At 37.9% G+C, this 22,901-nt stretch overlaps 1 pseudogene; it reads left to right on the top strand.

Annotated features, from left to right (window-relative positions):
* Positions 1-5,647: 5,647 nt before the first annotated feature.
* Positions 5,648-6,502, top strand: LOC101085719 (annotated as a pseudogene).
* The last annotated feature ends 16,399 nt before the right edge of the window (positions 6,503-22,901 follow it).

The raw sequence follows: 22,901 nt of genomic DNA, 5'->3' as shown, positions 1-22,901 counted from the left end.
CAGAAAACTTGGGAGCTGTACATATCTTCAGGGAGAAAAAGAGTGAAGTTTGTGATTGATAGGAGAGAGAGGTCTATGACTAGTTACATCAACTGTGATAATGGAGAATCATGCTATTCTTTCACAAAATAATCTGTTTATTGAATATGGCCAATGCATTCTTTGGAATTTATGGCACTACCAACAACTAAACATCTTTGAACACTCTTTCTTAGTCTCTCACAGAAAAGGTAGTTTCATTATTGTAAGAACATTTAAAAATAAAAATTAAACTCTGCTAGCTTTAGAGTAGCTCCCAGTATAAATGATTTGGTAAGAAGACTTAAAAATAATTTTGATTGCTACCTCCAACCATTTCCATGGTTCTTAAGGACTCTTTGTAGTTTGCTAACAAAATGCATTCAGTCTAGGCATTTTGTTTGCAGACTGTGGTCTCTTATCCAGACTTCAGTTTTCATTACTTTTATTTGATTTGTTTTATTTTTCCTTGTTTATTTATTATCATTATTTTAATTTTAAGAAGAAAGTTTCACCTTCCCTTCTAGTAGTGAGTATTCCAGAGAGCATTTGTCCATAAGGCAAAAGTGAAAAATGGGAAGATTTATAATGCTGAGGTTTGTGTTTCAATGACTTGAGGCACACAAAGAAGAGGAGAAATAGTTCCCTGACTTTTCTACCCCTGACAGCCAGTGTCCTCCTTGATCAAACTTAGCCAGAAACCAGATGGTACAGAGGGCTTTGAAATGCAGTCTACAGGGGTCAGCATCCTATGCCTACCTGCCTGGAACAGAGCACAAGGCAAAGAATGATTGAAAGAAACTATGCCCAGGATCAGCTCAAATCCCAATTCATAAGGGATCTTTGAAAAGCAATATGGCATTTGTAGTAGCATAGTGAAAGATTGCTCAGCTGACATCAACCAAGAGTTCTTGCTATCCACTCACTTCATTTCCAATATTGTGTGTGTGTGGGGGGGTGGTATTTAAAATGGGAAGATCTATCTATCTATCTATCTATCTTAATGTTTAATTATTTGGGGCAGGGGACACACGCAAGCAGGGGAGGGGCAAAGAGGGAGAGACAATCCCAAGCAGGCTTAGCCTTGTCAGCCTAGAGCTCAATGCAGGACTCGATCCCAGGAACCATGAGGAACCTGAACCAAAACCAAGAGTCAGACACTTAACCAACTGAGCCACCCAGGTGCCCACTGAAGATTTATTTATAAACAAGGGTTTTCCAGCAGAATTTAAAGAAAGATAATTAAAGATTAGGAGTCATTGTTTCACAATATTTTTTTTTCACCATTCAAAGTTTATTTGGAATTTTAGTTGGTATGACATGTACATAGTTGGTTACATTGTTGATATGTAGATCTTCCTTTTTACATCATGTGACAATGTACACTACTTTCTGACATATATAACACACAAAATAAGATCCTTTAGAACATTTATGCACATTTGACAAAATACAGCATCCTTTCCTAATAAAAACCCTCAAGAAAGTTGAGATAGAAGAAACATACCTTAACATCATAAAAGCCGTGTATGAAGAGCCCACAGCTAATATCATTATCAAACTTTCACCACTGTTGTTTAACACAATATTGGAAGTCCCAGCCTCAGCAATTAGACAGCACAAAGAAATAAAAGGCATCCAAATTGGCAAAGAAGAAGTCAAACTTTCACTTTTTGCAGATGACTCTACATGGAAAACCCAAAAGACTCCACCAAAAAGCTGCTAGAACTAATACATGAATTCAGCAAAGTTGTGGGATACAAAATCAATGTACAGAAACACTTTGCATTTCTATGCACCAATAATGAAGCAACCGAAAAAGAAACCAAGAAACCGATCCCATTTACAATTGCACTGAAAACCATAAAATACCTAGGAATAAACCTAACCAAAGATGTTAAAGATCTGTATGCTGAAAAGTATAGAAAGCTTATGAAAGAAATTGAAAAAGACACAAAGAAATGGAAAAACATTACATGCTCATGGATTGGAAGAACAAATATTATTAAAATGTCAATACTTCCCAAAGCAATCTACACATTCAATGCAATCCCAATCAAAATTGCACCAACATTCTTCTCAAAGCTAGAAAAAACAATCCTAAATTTTGTATGGAACCACAAAAGATCCCAAATAGCCAAAGTAGGGTTGAAAAAGAAAACTGAAGCAGGAAGCACCAAAATCCCAGACTTTAGCTTCTATTACAGAGCTGTAATCATCAAGGCAGTATGGTATTGGCACAAAAACAGACACATAGACCAATGGAATAGAACAGAGAACCCAGAATTGCACCCACAAATGTATGGCCAACTAATCTTCGACAAAGCAAGAAAGAACATCCAGTGGAAAAAAGACAATCTCTTTAGCAAATGGTACTGAGAGAACTGGACAGCAGCATGCAGAAGAATGAAACTGGACCACTTTCTTATACCATACACAGAAATAAACTCAAAATGGATGAAAGACCTAAACGTAAGACAGGAAGCCATCAAAACCCTAGAGGAGAAAACAAGCAACAACCTCTTTGACCTCAGCCACAACAACTTCTTACTCAGCATGTCTCTGAAGGCAAGGGAAATAAAAGCAAAAACGAACTATTGGGACCTCAAGATAAAAAAACTCCTCCACTGCAAAGGAAACAGTCAACAAAACTAAAAGGCAACTGACAGAATGGGAGAAGATATTTGCAAATGACATCTTGGATAAAGGGTTAGTACCCAAAATCTATAAAGAACCAGTCAAAAAAATGGACAGAATACACAAATAGACACTTTTCCAAAGAAGACATCCAGATGGCCAACAGACACATGAAAAGATGTTCAACATCACTCATCATCAGGGAAATACAAATCAAAACCACATTGAGATATCACCTTACACCTGCCGGAGTGGCTAAAAGTAACAACTCAGGAAACAACAGATGGAGAGGAAGTGGAGAAAAGGGAACTGTCTTACACTGTTGGTGAGAATGCAAACTGGAGCAGATGCTCTGGAAAACAGTGCGGAGGTTCCTAAAAAAATTAAAAATAGATCTACCCTATGACCCAGCAATAGCACTGCTAGGAATTTACCCAAAGGATACAGGAGTGCTGATTCATAGGGGCACATGCACCCCAATGTTTATAGCAGTGCTTTCAACAATAGCCAAATCATGGAAAGAGACCAAATGTCCATCAAACTGATGAATGAATGAAGAAGACATGGTGTATATATACGATGGGATACTATAGAGTCAAAAAAAGGAATGAAATCTTGCCATTTGCAATGATGTGGATGGAGCTACAGAGTATTATGCTAAGTGAGATACGCCTGTCAGAAAAGATGAATACCATATGATTTCACTCACATGTGGAATTTAAGAAACAAAACAGATGAACACAAGGGAAACAAAAGAGAAGCAAACCAGAAAACAGGCTCTTCACTATAGAGAACAAGCTGAGGGTTGCTGGAGAGGAGGTGGGTGGGGGATGTGTTAAATGGGTGATGGGTGCTAGGAGGGCATTTGTTGTGCAGAGCACTTGGTGGGGCGCCTGGGTGGCTCAGTCTGTTGAGCATCCGACTTCGGCTCAGGTCATGATCTCGCGGTCCGTGAGTTCGAGCCACGCGTCAGGCTCTGTGCTGACAGCTCAGAGCCTGGAGCCTGCTTCTGATTCTGTGCTCCCCCTCTCTCTCCGCCCCACCCCTGCTGTACTCTGTCTCTCTCTGTCTTTCAAAAATGAATAAACATTAACAAATTTTGAAAAAAAAGAGCACTTGGTATTGTATTTAGGTGATGATTCACTAAATTCTACACCTGAAACTAATGTTATACTGTATGTTAATTAACTTGAATTTAAATAAAAACTCAAAAAAAAGATTCTGAATTAACAGATCCTTGAGAATTATCCCATTGGACTTAGAACCAGAAAGAACTGGGAGTGCACGTGGTTGGGTGGGGGAGCTGGCATCGGGGGTACAAGATATAGGGTCTGGACTTTGCGGCTGCAGCTCTGGTATCTGTTTTGCAATATTTAGACTACCTATAAGCTGCCCACCATCTGCAATAATAACTTAAGAATATTTCTAGGTAAAGTAATAATTTATGTCTTCAGACAAAACTTAGTTAATATTCCATGGCAATTTACAAAACATAAAATGTTCCTAATCATCCATTCATCCTCAGTCATAAGGATGTCAGCAGGAAGTAGGAAACAAATACAAATACTATATCAAAATATTATTTTAATTTACAATATGGTTTTAATTCAACCAGGAACTAGGATAGCCTTTTGCTACTGGCATAGTTTTTTGTTTTACTTCTACCACATTTTGGCAACCACCACATAACGAAATCATATATATTTATATGAAATTAAGTATGAATATAAACTTACTTTAAAATATAACAACATACTTTTATATGTGCACATACGTGTCAAGTCATATTGTGTTGAAAGGCTATCCTGTATGTCCATCTCGATGTAAACATCAGCCCATGATACCACAAGTTCCATTTAAGGTTAAGGCTATGGCTAAGCTCCACTTTCTCCAGAGCACAATAGCCCCAAGAGAGCTGTTCCTGACCTTCTTTGACCTTCTTTTCTAAATCACTCACCTGAGATTCATATATTGGTAGATATATTGTCATATATTGCTGTCTTATATTTAAACTCTTGAACATTTGGATATTTGCACATTTTTTTCTCTAAGAAAGTTTTATGCTCACTAAACACTGTATCCTTTATATACCTCTTCCTCAGCTCCACATACAGTGTCTACCACAAAGTAGGCCTCATTAATCAAGCATACCTGGACCCTGCTAGTTCGCTGAATTTCTAGCTGGAACCCTCTTTCTCAGAATTTCTGGGCTTCCACAATTTCTAGGCTTCCAAATCTGGAAGACTATTATTCTCTCTCTAATGAAATATATAATCTTTGGAAAAATAATAAAACAATCCATGGTAGATAAACTCCGTGTTTTCAAGGCTATCTGCTAGAGCTGGAGGGGTAGTTCCCCTAAGAAATGCCCCATCCTCCTGAAATAACTCATCAGTTCCTTGGCAGGTGGATCATCTACTGTTACTGTTTCAGCACCTTTAGCAGAAAGTTGCTTTTTGGCAGTCTCCCTGCTGGACCCCAACAAGCTGGCTCCTTCTAGAAGATTTAATTGAAAGTCTGTAAAGTCTTCCTCATAAAATCAGAAGTGCAACTGAATACCTGCTTTATTTTATTTTGGTTTAGTTTATTATACTAGTCAGGGTTCTTCAGAGAAACAGAATCAATAGGGTGTGTGTGTGTGTGTGTGTGTGTGCGCGCACATCCGTATATATATATATATTTAATATGAGATTCTTCTAAGGAATTGGCTCATGTAATATTAGAGGTTGGCAAATCCAAAATCTACAGGGTGGGCTGGCAGGTTGGGACCCAGAGAAGAGCCTATGCTGCAGTTCAAAATTTCCATATGCCACAGAGTTCTTCTCTTGCTTAGAGGAGGTAAGTCTTTTGTTCTGAAGGTCAGGCCTTGAAATGAGTGCATGAGGCCCACCCATTATGGTGGACAGTCTACTTTATTCAAAATCCACCAATTTAAATGGAAATTTCATCCGAATCACTCTCAGAAACATCTAGAATAATGTTTGACCAAATATCTGGGCACTGTGGCCCAGCTACACTGACACATAAAATTTTCCATTACATTTAGTTTATTATTTTCTTTTGACCTCAGGTGCCCCAACACTCCCTAAGCTTAATGTGACTTACCTGCCAAAGGCAGGGACCCCCTGCATCTTATTCATCACTGGATCCACGATACCAGTTCCATAGATGGATGAACACCAAAAATTGTCACAGGCAAAGGGTGTAACATGAGTGAAAACTCCAAGCTCGTTATTATCACAGCTGGGGCACATCAGCAAGAGGGAGAAAGCCATCTTAATGTGGTCCATCCTAATGTGAACATCTGTAAATTCATCATTCCTTGTACTATAAAATACAGTCCAAAATGCAGGTTGCTTGTTATTTCCAATCCAGTGGATATCTTGACCTCTATGGCTTGGAAGATAAGTGGCTTCCCCTAAAACTGCGTTATAGGAAGTGGTTGCAATCTGGATTCAGCCTGGTTCTGCTACCTAATGGGGAAAAGGCTGGGAGTTCACCCACTAATTGTCATGGGTTGGCCGTAGGGGAGCACGGAGACTCAGGGGTGCCTATAGGGAGTAAAGGTTGCAGGTCTCTCTGAAGAACCTGCACCTGACTTAGGCACTGATGCAGATAAGGAACAGCAGAAAGAGGTTCACAAACAAGTGGTTGACCGTGCTTATGAGGTGATCAAGCTGAAAGGCTGCACCTCCTGGGCCACTGGACTGTGGCAGATTTGGCAGAAAATAAAATGAAGCATCTTAGGCGGGTGCATTCAATTTCCACCATGATTGAGGGTCTCTATGTCCATTTGAAGGAGAAAGCAGATACGCTGTGGGGGATCCAACAAAAGCTGCAGTTCTAACGTTTTATTTATTTTTTAAATGTTTATTTATTTATTTTGAGAGAGAGCAAGGAAACAAATGAGTGGGGGAGGGGCAGAGAGAGAGGGAGAGTGAGAATTCCAAGTAGGCTCTGCCAGCACAGAGCCCAATGTGGGACTGCAACTCAGGAACCATGATATCATGACCTGAGCTGAAATCAAGAGTCAGAGGCTTAACCAAGTGAGCCACCCAGGTGCCCCAGTTCTAAAGTTTGCTAATGTTGTACCATTTCACTGTCTAGACTGCAACAGGATTTTAGCTGGAGGTTGTGTTTATTGCCTTATTATTTGACCTGCTCCTCAAGTACTAATATTAAAATGGCCTAGGATCAACATCCATTTCCTAAAGTTACAAACAGGAATGGTTCACACATCCGTCCAGCTGTATCCTAATGTTGGATGATACCTGTCTTGTGTCGTCCTAAAGTAGTTAATGTAAATAGCTCCATCACCTCAGCAGCACCACTGCCAATGTTGCATAGGCTGCAGTTGCTAGTCAAACCAGATGTGTATCTACTGTGTGTTAAAGAAACCTGGTCTCTTCACCCAACATGCCTCGTCCAACCTTTTTTTTCTCCTATCAATCACTTGCTGAGATCCAATGTATAAATTTAATAGTGCATATATTGTGCATAACTGTTGTAAAGGATCTTACTTTGTGCACAGTATATATCAGATGCCTCACTTGGAGGCCATAAAGGCATATATTGAAATGGATCATCCTAAATAAACGATATATAATGAATAGATTTCTATTCATGACGTTGGCCAAGTAATATTACCTTACATTCTCACAGGGGTAGGGACTGTTTGTTATTTGATAAAAGAGACTCTATTTCCATTAGCACACTGAAGCTTTTTGGTAGCTTTCTCCTTCTTGCTCCCCTCCCTTGTCACCTGTCCTTTGCATACACACATGCACATCCTCCTTCCTTATATATTATGGCAAATATTTCTGGATCTTAGTATTTCCCCCAAGTATGGAATAGGAAAAATGTTAGTTCTAAGATTTGAAGAGCTTTATGTGAGATTCTCTTGTTTTCAGCGAGGACTCTCAGATGTTCTTTTGCCTCTTGCACTGTTCAAACTCACAGGCTCCAGCATCACATCTGAGCATGTGGTGGTCATGATGCTTGTGTAGCTTTGAAAATGAACACTGGGGTTGGTGCCCAGAACCTAAATGAAAAAGGAAGTAGACCCACAAGTCACTTAATGTGCCTTGTCCCTCCTGCTTCCTTCTCTTCTGGCTAGTTTCTTCTCAGACCTATATTTACAGATGGAACCTGAACATGCAGACCAAGTGATTTTGCTTTTGAACAGGAAATGGATGGAAATGTTTGCAAAGAAAAGATTTAAAATTGTTGGACACTTTTTGAGCTAACTATTTTGGAGGAAAATGTTTATGCTGCCTCTGTTATGTATTTTCTTCTCCATGAAAATACTATAACATGTAGGAAACTCAGACAGAAAATAGTCTGTAAATGCATATTTTTATATGTGGGCTGCTTACCCAGTTTTCTTGTTCTGAACACCAGAATCTTGATTAGATGAATGAGGTATAACCTGCCCAGTTCTGATTTTTATTCAAAATACAGGTTCTTTACCTTTTTAGGGTTGCAAGTCTCTTTGAGGATCTAAAGAAAATGATGGGCCCTTTACCAAGGAAAATTCACATACTTACATGCAATTTTGCATAGATCTTTAGTCTTGATTCAAAGATCCCCTGCAAGTTTATGCATGTGAGTCCATTTAAGAGTCTTGACCTATGGCAAGGGATTTTGCTTACTCTAGACTTTATAAAGAATTAATTGAGAATAGCTGAACCCATTCATATTATGAAAAAAGCTGTATATTTCACTAAATTATTAAACTAACAGTGAAACTCAGATGAATGGCAGTGGTTTTGTCATAAACTTCCCATTTCCTTCTCACTGGGGAGTCTAGGGGATATAGTCTCTACCCTGGGGTAGCTTGGATTCCATGGTTCCTCGAGCTATAATGGCACCTGCTGCTCTTTAGAGCCATACTGGGATGTACATGTTTATATTAGGGATGTAACTCACTCTTTATTTATACACTTGTGAAAATTTCTTTTTTTAAGTACAAACTCTCTCAACTGTATTGCTAAGGAGTTCTTTTTCTCTCTTAAAAAATGCCCGCTATCAGTAAGTTCCCAAAGGACTTTTCTCTCTGTTTGCAGGAAGCTGCAGTTTACGACCTATCTTTATCTTGAGTGTATTCCATCACTCTTTGTTCTATGCTCCTTGCTTTCCTTAGGGGTTGGAAGAAGTTTTGAAACACAATTTTGCTTAAAAAAAAAAAAAAGTCTTTGTAATTGAGGTTTGAGCTACAAGCAGATCTCTTGCCCCAAATAGGGTAGAAACATGTAAGCCATTACACCTCCCGTCCCTCTCCCCCAACCACTGACTGAAGCATTTAGGGTGCCCCCATAACTCATTATGCTTAATAGGCAATGACAGATTGAGCAGAGAATGTAAGCAGAAAGTAAAGTTACTGCATTTCATAGTTATCCAGTCTCACCTCACACACCTTTACCCAGATACTTATAAAAATTTGCTTCAGGCTGATGTTTTAAGGCAAAGCTTTATGTGGTGAAACTACTTGAGAGCCATATCCAAGCAAATACATTTCAAAAAGGCAAAAATTATTTCTAAGGCCTATAAGTGTTAAGACAGTTAATATATTCACTCATTCTTTAATCCATTAATTATGTGTTATATGAAATACAGCAAATGTGAAGTTAGCCTTCTGCCTTCTCAAAAATTATTGAATGATAAAAATAAAGATTTCAGATAAGAAATCAGCTATTAGCTTTGTATTGAATCGATGTAATAGGCCCTGTGGAATGTCACTTTTAAGCTTCTAGTAATTTAAAAATGTGCTCTTGGGAGCTAGTAGAAGCTGGTTCCAGCACATCATATATCAAGTATCCATCTTATTGGGTTTTCTATTTTCACTGGTCTATTCATTGTTTCATTGGTCTATTTGTTTCTGTGTTAACTGATACAGATGAATAATAAGTATTGGTAGGCTAAATCTTCCCATTTTATTATTTTGGGCGAAGGGGTGGTGGGTATTTGTGGGGTTTTGTTTTCTTGTAAAGGAGAGCCGTGTAGAATCTCTTGTTCAATTTAGATTCTATTGAATCAATACTAACTCTGTTAGGAACCTGAAATGCAACCTCCTGCATGGAACTGGTCTTCTGGAAGATAAAAGAAGACCTGAAAGGAAAGAAGTAATCACTTTTCCCGAGAATATCTTAAATCTCTGCATTGCTGTTTTGGTGACTTCTCTGGCCTCCACTGCCCGCAGTAGAGTTTAGTCTATAATGGCATGACATTTCTTGACACTTTCAAAGAGAAGAGAAAAGGAGAGGTGCTGTTGAGGTTTATTTACTATTTTATTTTACTTTATTTATTTACTTTTTTTTAAAGGTTAATTTTCCACAGTAATTTCTAAAGTTGTGACTAGGGGGTGGAAAGGAGGAATTAAGTTGCTATGAATTTTTAACTCATCTTTGTAAGTAGTGTGTGAATGACAGTGGAAGAGAATTTCAAATTGAAGTAATGGATCCATGACTTTCACCTAGGTCATTTTTCAGGTTACCTATATTTATTTTTTCTCTAAATACCTAATACCATCATATGACTCAGAGTTAAAAACATCTTTACCTAACAAAATTATAAGTTTTCTTTAGATTTCCTATATATGAATAGGAGTTGAGACTTTCCTCACAAAATATATGGAAATAAATGTAAACCATTTTATTAAGTAGGCTCCATGCCCAATATAGGGCTCAAACTCATGACCTTGAGATCAAGAGTTGCATGCTCTACTGAGTGAGTCAGCCAGTGGCATCATAAATGTAAACTTTTCAGTGTACTTTGTTAACATAAAGGTTTTGGTCTTTTGGGGGAAAAGACATGAAATGGGAAAAGAATAGTCTTTTGAACAGTGGTCTTGGGACAAGTGGATAACCATGTGAAAAAGAAAGGAGTTGAATCCCCATATCACACCATATGCAGAAATTAACTCAAAATGGATCAAAGACCTAAATGTAGGAGCTGAAACTGTAAATCTCTTAAATGAAAACATGGGGTAAAATTTTGAGACCTTAGATTTGTTCACAGGTCTTACTTATGATACCAAAACCGCAAATGACAAAAGAGAAACATAGATAAACTGGACTTTATCAAAATTGAAAACTTGTGCTTCAACTGACACTACCAAAAAACTGAAAAGACAGCCTTAACAACGGAAGAAAATACTTATAAAACATATATCTGATAAGGATGTGTGTCTGGAATATATAAAGGACTCTTTCAACTCAATAATAAAAGGACAAATAAACCAGCTTAAAAATGGTCAAATGACCATTGTAGATATACAAATGGCCAATACACACAGGCAAAGGTGCTCAACATCATTAGTCATCATGGAAATGTAAATTAAAATCAAAATGAGATGCTACTTCACATCTGTTAGGATGACTATAATCTAAAAGTTAGAAAATAAGTGTTGGCAAGAATGAAGAGAAATTGGAACTCTCGCGCAATGTAAAATGGGTACGGCAGTTTTGGAAAACAGTTTGACAATTCTTCAAAAAGTTAGACACAGACAAATCTTCTAAAAGTTACCATAGGACCCAACAATTCTGCTAGGTATGTAACCCAGAGAATTTAAAACACATGTCCACACAAAAATTTGTACACAAATGGGCATGGCAGCATAATGTAATAGCCAAAAGGTGACACCAACCCAAATGTCCCATTAATTGATGAATGGATAAACAAAATGTGGTATTTCTACACAATGAAATATTATTTGGCCTTAAATAGAATGAAGTACTAATACATACTACAACATTAATGGACTTTGAAAACATAGTAAAAGAAGCTGGTCACAAAGACCACAAAAAAGGCAATTTATATGAAATTTCCAGAATAGGTAAATTATAGAGACATACAGCATATTAGTAGTTGCTTAGGCCTGGGGGCATTAGGGAAATTGGAGGATAATATCTAAAGGATATGGAATTTCTTTCCAAAGTGATAAGAATTTTCTAAGATTCATTGTGGTGATGATTACACAACTCTTTGAATATTCTGAACACCATTGAATTATGTGCTTTAAATGGTGATTATATTGAATTATATCTCAATAAAGCTGTTATAAAATCCCCCAAAACCCAGTATGATGGTTAACTTTATGTGTCACTTGCCTAGGCCGTTGTACCCAGATATTTGGTCAAACACTAGCAAACTAGTTGCTGTGGAAGATATTTTTATATGATACTGACATTTAAATAAGTAGACTCTGAGTAAATCAGATTACCTTCCATAATGTGGGTAGGCCTCACCCAAACAACTGAAAAAACAACAAGAGAAAAAAGACTGATGTTTCCTAAGGGAGAGGGCCAGCAGACTACCTTTAGACTCAAGGTGCCACATCAAATTCTTCCCTGAGTCCCTAGCCTACTGCCCTTGCCCACAGACTCTGGACTTGCCAATACCTACAATCACATAAACCAATTCCTTAAAATCAATCAATCAATTCATCAATATCTCTCTCCCTGTCTCCATGTATGTGTGTGTGTGTGTGTATAAATAATTATTATCTATTAAATCTATTATCTATAAATCTATTAAAATCTAATTCTTTATAATGACATATATATACAGCTATGACAACACACTTTCATTTTGCTACTGTTATCTACTGTTGTGCTATTGGTGTCTAAAGGGTAGTCTTGACTTGGTACTTACTAACAAGGATCAGAAGTTACTCCTGCAGAGTCTTACGACAACTCAGAAGAAAAAAGTGTTAATTTTAAACTTGTTGAAAAAGGAAATGTTTATTTAAATTCTGCTCCCAGTGCTTGCAGTACTTGGTCAAACTGGCACACGCCTACAGGTATTGGCAGTATACGTGAGTACAATAATTGGAAAGCAATAAACATGAAGATTTATAAAAATGTTTCTATCTTTTGACTCACCACATTCTAGGTATTCATCTTCAAAACTTATCTAGAGAATCAGAAAAACACTATGTACATATATATGTATATATAGTACATATATAGAAATCTATATATAGATCTGTAATTAGTAAAAAGGTGTAGTTACATTAGTTACATTATATAGTCATATCTATTATAGTTTTTTAGTTGTGGGCTAAATCATGTCCCCACCCCCCGCCCCACCCACCACTGCCAAATTCATGCGTTGAAGTCCTAACTCCCTATAGCTCAGAATGTAACCATGTTGGTAGATAAATTCTTATTCAGATAAGTTCATATTTAGATAAATCCTTATTGTAGACAAATTCTTTAAACAAGTAATTAAGTTAAAATGAGGTCTTCAGGCTGGGCTCTAATCCAGTATGACTCTTGTCCTTATAAGAAATGGAAATTTGGACACAAACATGCACACACACAGAAGAGAGACCATGTGAAGACAGAGGGAGAAGACATCCATCTACATGTCTAGGAGAGGGGCCTTAGAAGAAATCAACTCGGGGTGCCTGGGTGGCTCAGTCGATTAAGCACCGACTTCAGCTGAGGTCATGATATCACAATCCGTGAGTTCAAGCCCCGCATCAGGCTCTGTGCTGACAGCTCAGAGCCTAGAGCCTGCTTCAGATTCTGTGTCTCCCTCTCTCTCTGCCCCTCCCCTGCTCATGCTCTGTCTCTATCTCAAAAATAAATAAAAACATTAAAAAAATAAAAAAAAAAAGAAGAAATCAACTCTGCCAACAAGGTCTGTGGTACTTTGTTATGGCAGTGCTAGCAAACTAATACTAACATATAATACATAATTATAAAATTAAATAAATAAGCAATTATTATAATTATAAATAATTACTACTATAATTATAAAATAAGCAATTATTATAATTATAAAATTAAATAAAATCTAAATAGCAGCAAGATTATTTATTTATTTCCAGCTCAGAGCTTGATGTGGGGCTCTATCTTTCCACCATGAGATTATGACCTGAGCCAAAAATCAAGAGTCAGAACTCAACTGACCAAGTCACCCAGGTGCCCCCGATAGTAGGTTTAAGTTGATGTATCAATATGTTGGCCTACAATATAGTCATTAAAATGAAAATTATGATGACTTTATTGCAAAAGAGATTACAATAGGCTATAAGCAAACAATAGAACACTATTCAGCAGTCAGAAGAAATAAAACAAGAACTATGTACATTCACATGCAGAATTCTCCAAAATGTAACACTGAGTGATTAAAACAATAACAACAATGTGATTTATAGCTTGATACTGTTAATACAAATGTAAAAGCACATCCACAATGAACAATATACATTGTTCATGAATAGGTATGCACTTAGATAAAGGTTAGATGATGTGTATTGGGAGAAAACACCGTAAGTGTATGAGCATGGGTGACTGTGAGTAGAGTCAGGGACTGGGGATCTGCAAGGAAGGGAACTGGCTAAGACACTAAGCATCCTGAGAAGCATGGAGGAACTGATGAAGGTAATGTGCCCAGAGGCAGAGGCAGCCAAGGAGGCTTGATTGCACCGATCCAACTGAGCCTCTGAAGTGCAACTAGAAACAAAGAGAGGCTGGATGAAAGTTCAGAATACAAGAAAATCTATCTATTCTACGGGTAGACATCTATAAGAGAATTTATATGACTGAACAAGAAATTGAATAACAGAAAAGTAGGTAAGTTGATGGCGGTAAAATTGGGAGTATATATATATATATATATATATATTTTTTTTTTTTTAACTTTTTAAAGTTTATTTTTGAGAGACACAGAGACAGCATGAGCAGGGGAGGGACAGGGAGAGAGAGAATCCCAAGCAGGCTCTGCACCATCAGCACAGAGCCTGATGTGGGGCTAGAACCCATAAAACCGTGAGATCATGATTTGAGATGAAACCAAGAGTTGGACACTTAACTGCATGAGCCACCCAAGCGCCCCTAAGTTGAGAGTATATTTTTAAACTTAATTCTTTATTTTTGTTTTGATGGGAGATTTTTTTCTTTGTTTTTTGGTCCTATAAATCAAGTTTCTGAGGCAAAATAAAAGAATGGAAAGTTGCCTTTTTAGTCCAAGATCTTCACTGCGGTATTCTGTTCTTTCCAGAGGGGAGAGAAACAAAACAAAACAAAACAAAACAAAACAGAATAACCTGGCTGTTGTCATCAACAAAACAAAATAGATACAATTTTCCAAAAATTCAAGCACAAACTTACCTGTTACCTAAATGATGTGCACAATTGAAACCCAAACTGAATTTGCTTCATCTTTTTCATTCTGTTCCCCTTGTGTTTTTTCTTCTCAGTTCCATCTCCCTCTTTCCCGCTCTTTCTCCAACAAACACCTAAAGTAAGCTTTGTCCCTTCTCCTCGTACCCTGCTGTCAAATGTAGTAAAGAGAACAAAGAAAAACCAATTTGACTCTGACTGCTCTGAGACCTTCAATAGTCATCTCAGTCACTAGGGTAGAAGAGAAAGCCTGCCCACAGATGCCAAGTCGCTCCACTCCCACGTTCCCTGGGCAGTGTATGGAGCTGCCACCACAGCCAAATTTCCGGAGTGTGCTCTCTGTGGTGGAGACAATCCAGGGTAGGAGGTCACTTCACGAAGAGGGGGCTGTTTCCTAGGTTCTGTTTTTGAGAGTAGATCAAATTCCGAGCCTTTTAATTAAAGTCAGCTATGATATTTTTCCACCGTGAGGTGGAAAGCTTAAATTCCAGGCAGTGATTCTCTACAATCGCTGCACACGAAAATCACCTGGGATGTTTTAAAACATACCCAGGTGTGCGTGCCAACTTAGACCAAATGAATCAGAGTCTCTGGGGGTGGCTCATGGGTACTGGTAAATCAGATGTGCAGCCAGGGTCATGCCCCCCTGGGCTGGGATCCTCATTTATTCGGTCTAGCTCTTCTACAATAAATTGAGTCAATGTGTTTAGTGTTACTGTCAGCCATCTACTGTAACAGATGTCAGGAGACTCTTATCTGTTTCTAATGAGACTGGCTTATCTGTCAGCTCTGATATTGAAAAAGAGGAGTATAGTGGTGGGATTATTTCTTTTCTAGAATGAGACCTTATTATTCTGTTGTTAATATGGTTTAATATTGAAATGAATGAATTTGCAGGCATGAGGCACCCTTTTATTTTATATTGCTAATCAAAACTACGTGAAAATCCCCCACAGTATATCTTACTAAAACACAAAGCTGATCAGGATATTTCTAAAAACTGATTCTCTAGAACCCTTTCCGAAAGGTAAGACAGTCAGTAATAAGAGTGTAAATAAATATTACTTTCAGAGTTTAACTTAGAAAAGATATCAGATTTTGATCTCAATTACATGCTTCTCCCTGGTTGTATTAAGTAATTAATTTAGAGAGACTGGAGAGAAGGGACTCAGAAGGAAGGCTGGATACTCCTCTTTCATGGGTACAAACATGCTATATCTCCCATCTTTAAAAAAAAAAACAAAAACAAAACTTCTCATCAATCCTATATCCTTTCCAGGTAACATCCTGTATCTGTATCCCTTTAGAAAGAGTAGTTTATAATAGCTGTTTTTCATTTTCATATTTTCTGTACCTGTTCTCACTTTAACTCTTGAGCCAGGTTTTATTCTTACATTGCACTAAAGTATCTTTTGGAAAGGCCACTAATAACTTCCTTGCTTTCAAAAACAACGGCTACATCTCAGTCCATATCTTACTTATCTCATCAGTGGAATGTAAACAAGGTTGTTACTCCCTTGATCCTTTGCTTGGCATCTGGGATGCCACTTCCTCTTGATTCCCTTCCCATCTCCCTGAATGCTCCTCTGTGTCCTGTGCTGGTTCCTCCTCATCTCCTTCAACATTCATATCAGATTGCCCCAGGGTTCCTTCCCCTGCCCTCTCTATCCTCTTCCTCTAGAGCCTAGGAGATTTCCTATCTCCTAAAATTCCACACATATGTTAATGTCTACCCATTTATATTTCCATCTTCTGTTTTTTTCCTCAAGCATAGACTCCTTTGTCAACATGTCCTCTTGGACATTAATAATCGTCCCTAGTTTAATACATACAAAATGAACTCTTGGATTTTTCTCCTCCAGTCTATTCCTCCCGCAATCCTCCCAATCTTAGTAAATGGCAACTTCATCCTACCAGTTCCTTGGTCAAAAATCTTGCCTCCATCCTTGATTTCTTTCTTCTATACTCCATATCCAACTTATTAGCTAATCCTGACAGCTCTACCTTTGAAGTTATCCAGAATGCTACCTCCTCCATTGCTACCACCCCATCCCTGATTACCATCACCTCCCATCTGTAGATTGCTTGCTGTTCTTTATGTTCCCGTTCTTGCCAGTGCCTCTCCTCCAGTCCTCTCACCCCTACTGCACACAGCAGCGCACAACTCCACATGTAAGCCAGGTGTATCATTCCTTGTTCAAAACCCTGGCAAGCCTCCCACATGGTTCAGGATAAAGAGCAAATCCTCACAGTGACCTCCGAGGCCCCACATGGCTGGGCCCTACCACCTCCTTGGCCTCTTCTCTTAGAATGGTCATGCATGCTCACTGGTCACAGCACACTAGCCTCCTTTCTGTTCCCAAACACCCCTAGCGTGTGTCCTTCTTTCTAGAATGTTCTGCTTCTGTGCTCTTTCCTTTTTGCAGAATGCTGTATTTCTAAGAGCCACATAATTTACATCCTTGCTTCCTTTTCTGCAAGTGTCACCTCCAGAGAAGACCACTCTGACCACCTTGTGTAAAATAGCAATATTTTTCTACTTCCCTCCCTTATCTTATTCTTGACCACTTTGCTTTTTCTCCCCAGTGCTTATTATCAGCCAACATCAAACATTTTTTTAAACATTTTTTGTCTGTTCCCCCCACTATGTTGTAAGCTCCACAAGGCTATTTTGTTCACTGCTTCATCCATAGCACCAAGAACAATGCATGGCAAATGGTAAGTGTTCAGTAAATATATACTGTTTGAATTGTAACTCTGATTTCTTTAATTTCTAGAAAAATTTCTTTCCCATCCCATGTTCTGAATTTCTATTATTTGATCACTTACTCTTTGTATTTTTAACCAAATTACATTAATAGATTCCCCAAAAGTCTGTGTATCTCTTAATAGGTACATTTCAGCACCATATTTCACTGAATATAAGACCTTATCAATTATAAGATACATGATTATTTTATATGCCACTAAGAAAAAAAATTGCTGCTGCCTATATAACATGAACTTATTGTAAGAAACATCTTTATGATTTATTAAAATTTAAGAAGTAAATGTCTCTTAGAATTAGTGAAATATGAAATTAAGCATTTATCATGTGGCAGATATTACCCCTCTGTATATCAAGAGTTATAGAGGCTAGTAAGAGGAGAAACAGGTGTGTGTGTGTGTGTGTGTGTGTGTGTGTGTGTGTGTGTGTGTGTGTGTTCTAATAATGTGGGCCATGGTGAGTGTATTAAAGAAAGGAGGAGGGTAACCATAGAGATTATTTTGTTGTGTGTGCTTGGTATACTGGAAGACAGAGTGAAAACTGATTTTATCTTAACAAGTTTCTTATTTTGTGCTTTTTTTTAAAATCTCATTTTGTGGCTATTGAGAAGCGTCTACTTTTTAAGGGATAGGCATAGGTGATAAAAATAGCACAAAACACAAAGACCAAGACAAATAATTTCCAAATTAATCCAACAAATTTATTTTTAAACAAATAAACAAAGTCTGGTGATATCTTTTGCAAAATTACCAATTTCATTTGCTTTCATTTCAGAAGCATTTAAGCTTTCCCAAAAGGATGTTTCTGGTGAATAAAATGGAAATCCCAGGTGAAAAACTGCCAGCTCAGTTATCAGAGCGTTTGATTTAAAATTGCTGAGAGGCAGTTGACTTCAACTCTGCATGTCTGCAAGTCATTGTATCATCAGTAGAGCTTCTCTTGAAATTACTTGTACATAGATACTGAATCACTTTACATGGCAGCTGGTCGTAAAGGATCCAGGGCTTAAGACACCATGCAATATTAGATTAGCAGTAGTGTTTTACAGGGACATTATCACTGAGAACAAACAACAACATTGAAGGACAAAGAACAATTCCATCCTAAGCTACACATTGGATTCCTACCCAATAAGAAGTGCTTTCAATGACTAAAAAGAACATATTTTCTCATAAGGCAGATCATTTTCCATAGTGATTTGTTCATGCATAACTCTAACCTCACATTTAATATTTTTAGATTCATTTCCACCCCGAAAGCCCTAAATTATGTACACTGAAAACTTGGGAGAAAGCAAGAAAGAAACTTTAAAGTAAACAGTATGTGTAAATTTCCCTTCTCTCCTACCTCTTGAATCTTTTGTTGGACTCTTTACTAGGTCTTTATTGGTCTTACCAGTATACTGTACTGTGGGAAGGAAAAGTTTCAAAACAAGTGGAGTATAAGGTTCTATGTAAGAATGGGCTTAAACTAACTGGAAAGGGACATCCAAGATCAGGGAGGAAACTGAAGGCTCACAGAGAAAGAAGAAATAAGTTGGAATTTGAAGCTGGTGCCTGAGAGAAGGTTTAAGCAGCTTCCATGAGAAGTGGACCTTTGGGGAGGGGGATAGCACTAAAGGAAGGGGGATGCTCTGCTATGTTGTATGTGCTACACACTCACCTGTATGCCGCTCTGCCTCTTGAAACTTTACTGAAAGTGTGTAATCTTTTCAGTGCTTTTTGAACTTAAGCTTGTAACTTTTTGGAGGGGTGTGTGTGATAGGATACTGAGATTGGCCAGGGTGAATGCAAATCAGTGTAAACACGTCTAGCTTTATTTGACTCATATTTACTTACCTTCCCAAGACTCGATGGAAGAGCAGGCCCATCTTGACTAAAATGCAAAGTATGCACAGTGGGCTTGTTTTGTCCAAAGGCCTCCCCCTCACTCTATATCAGCAGATCCACGGAGGTGCCCCTGACCCTTGAGCTGCCCACTTGTACTGGCCCATGTGCTCACATCTTCCATTCCATCCACCAGAAGTACCATGTCCTGAGTCCTTCTCCATTACAGACACAGTAAGTGAATGGCCAGTTAAAGGGTGAGTAACTGGTAGGAGAATGTAGTGGTTAAGAACATGGAGCATGGAATCAAAGAGACCCAGGTTTGAATTAGTTCTGGCTCTTCCTAGTTATACTAAATTAGAAAAGCTTCTTAGCTTTTCACTTAGCCATTACTTTCTTCAGGTGAAAGAAAGTGAATGCCTACCTCTTCATGGGGGTGAGAAATTAAATAAAATAGTGTCTGCACAGTGGACACAAATGTTTTGATCTCACCAGCACCCCTTCTTTTTTTTTCTTCTGGTGACAGAGTCTGTCTCTGGTTCAATGCCCTATATCCCAGCAGCAGTGAGTCCATCTGAGTCTATCCCAGGGTTATGTTTAATCCTGGACCTAAAGAGAGGATAACCCTTTTATGCTCTTGTCATGATTGAGACCTGCTGATGGCCATGTCTTCTGCTCTGTGGAAAGACCAGTTTGAACAAATCAAGCTGAAGACCAGTTTGGAGTAATATGGCTGGTTAGGATATTTAGATCAATTCTTACACTTAAAATGTTGTAAACTGTTTTTTATTTTGTTACCTTAAAATCATCGAGGAGCTAAAAAGATAGTAAGGTTACAACCTAAGAATGGGAATGAGGGGAAACTGCTTAAACCCATAGAGGATCTCAAAACTGAACTTCTGTTTTGATTAAGTCAGCTGTGTGGAGGACATAAATCCAATCCTAAAAATCCATCCAAGTTGGAATGTTTAATAGCAGACTGGTCCTCGTAAAGCTACGGCCGCTAAGGGCAAAGACCTTAGAGTAACAGGATCTTGAAGTAAATCTGACTCCCCATCTCACTATCACTACCACCAGAAGAGACTGCAAAAGGAGGTTCCCTCGGAACAGTGCAGAACAGGAAGGGGGAAGTCCCTGGAAATGTATAACTACAAGCTAGCTTTCCTGCAGTTTTGCAGCCCCAAATCATATCACTTAAACAGCCCAAAAAACCTTGAGACCAAATTTAGTTTGAAGTGGTTCTGGGCTGGTAAAGTTGTATGACAAAAGCAAAAGAAAAGCCTCACTAAAGAATTACTTTATTGTAGGCATCAAAGACTTTTCATAAATGATTTTCCAGTAAAAACATGTGGATCTCACAGTAAAAAATAACAAAGCCCAGAAGGAAACAAAGCAACATGAGTGAAACTTCCAAATAATAAGCAAGAGAAACAAAACTAAAGACATTAGATGTTAGAATTAGTAGACAAGGTTTATTTTTTAAAATGTGTAACATGGTTAAGCAAAAAAAGGCAGGCTCGTAAACATCAGAAAGCAAATTTCAACAAAGTTCAAAAGACTGAATCCATACAGTGATGTTCTTGCACTGTGATTTATAATTACATTATAAGTTACATTATAATGTAATTTGTAATTACAACACAATTATAAATTTGAAATAAAAATTAGAAAGACAATAATGTCCCTATATATTTGATTTTTAAGAAACACATTTGTAAATTAATAGAAAAAATATGGACATTAGAAAATATTTTTAACAGGATGATATTGTTTTCAAATGAAACAAGTAAACAACTAAAACGTGTCAGGTATATTGTAAGTCAAATTTGGAGGAAATTTATATTCTTAAAATATAAATAATTCCAAAAAATAAAGACTAAAAATTAATGAGCCAAGCATACATCCCAAGAAGTTAGAATAGAGGAAAATAAAGCCAAAGAAAGTAGAACGAAGGAAAAAATATGAAAACGTAAATAAATAAAATATGAAAGAAACATGTGATAGACAAAGCCAAAGGATGGTTCTTTAAAGTGCTAATATAAATTACAAGCCTCTGGTAAATCTTGTGAAGAAAACAGATTTCTGAGTCCAAGATGGGGCGCAGAATCTATATATTTTTAGGCTCTATGGCTTAACAGACACATGAAAAGATGCTCAATATCACTTATCATCAGGGAAATACCAATCAAAGCTACAATGAGTTATCACCTCACACCTGCCAGAATGGCTAAAATTAACAACACAGGAAACAAGTGTTGGTGACGATGTGGAGAAGAGGGAATCTTCTTACAGTGCTGGTGGGAATGCAAACTGGTGCAGCCACTCTAGAAAACAGTATGGAGGTTCCTCCATGCTAAATGTTTAGACATCCTAAATGTCTATCAACTGATGAATGGATAAAGAAGATGTGGTGTATATAATGTATTCACACAAACATACACATACACACACATATACAATGGAATACTGCTCAGCCAAAAAAAAAATGAAATGTTGCCATTTGCAATGACATGGATGGAGCTAGAGGGTATTATGCTAAGCAAAATAAGTCAGTCAAAGAAAGGCAAATACCATATGATTTCACTCATATGTGGAATTGAAGAAACAAAACAAACTGGGGGGTGGGGGTGGACAGAAGAAAACCGAGAAACAGACTAACTATAGAGAATAAACTGAGGGTTACTGGAGGGGTGTGGATGGGGGGATGGATTAAATAGGTGATGGGCGCTGGGTATTGTATGGAAGCAATGAATCACTAAATTCTACACCTGAAACTAAAATTACACTGTATGTTAACTAACTGGAATTCAAATAAAAGCTTGGTAAGAAAAAAAATAAAAAGCTCTATGGCTTAACAGTTCATGTCGCTTCAAACAAAGACCAATTATAAAATTGTGACTTTACTTACCAACTTTATGAAAAGGTTATGGTTTAAATAGACATACTTACAATAAAAAAAAATAAAGCCTAGGTGGTAATTATTTATACTTCTATGGTCCCTAATATCTCTTATCCCCTTACTTAGATTCTTCTTATTCTAGGGACTTGCAAGATTTGAAAGTAGAATAGCCAGTATGACTGGGGCCATTCTCCCAGATTTTATCAGCTGCTTTTCAAAAAAGGCTCTCTGACTCCCTTAGAAGTCCTGGAACGGTGGGGCTCCGGCTCCTAGTCTTCTGTTCTCAGAAGTGGTAGAATTTGAAAATAGGCAAGATTTGCCTCCAGGACCATCTCTCTTCCTTAAAGTCTCCATCTGTCCTCCACAGGGAGGCCCAGCCTCCAAGATGCTGCCTCCACCTGTTAAATACCTTCTTTTTCCAACACCCTAGTCTGGACTTCTGTACTCAAATAATTTTGGGGGTTCTGAACCTCTTTCAATAGTCCAACTTCTAGAAGGATCCTAATCTCAGCTAGCTGTTGTGATAAGCTAATTTGTTTAAAAAGCTAATAACCTGGGCGCCTGGGTGGCGCAGTCGGTTAAGCGTCCGACTTCAGCCAGGTCACGATCTCGCTGTCCGTGAG

The sequence above is a fragment of the Felis catus genome, chromosome B2 (genome assembly GCF_018350175.1).
Source record: "Felis catus isolate Fca126 chromosome B2, F.catus_Fca126_mat1.0, whole genome shotgun sequence".
In the NCBI taxonomy this organism is placed as follows: Eukaryota; Metazoa; Chordata; class Mammalia; order Carnivora; family Felidae; genus Felis; species Felis catus.
Note: the sequence above shows the minus strand (reverse complement) of the source record. Positions and strands in the feature narration are given on the sequence as shown.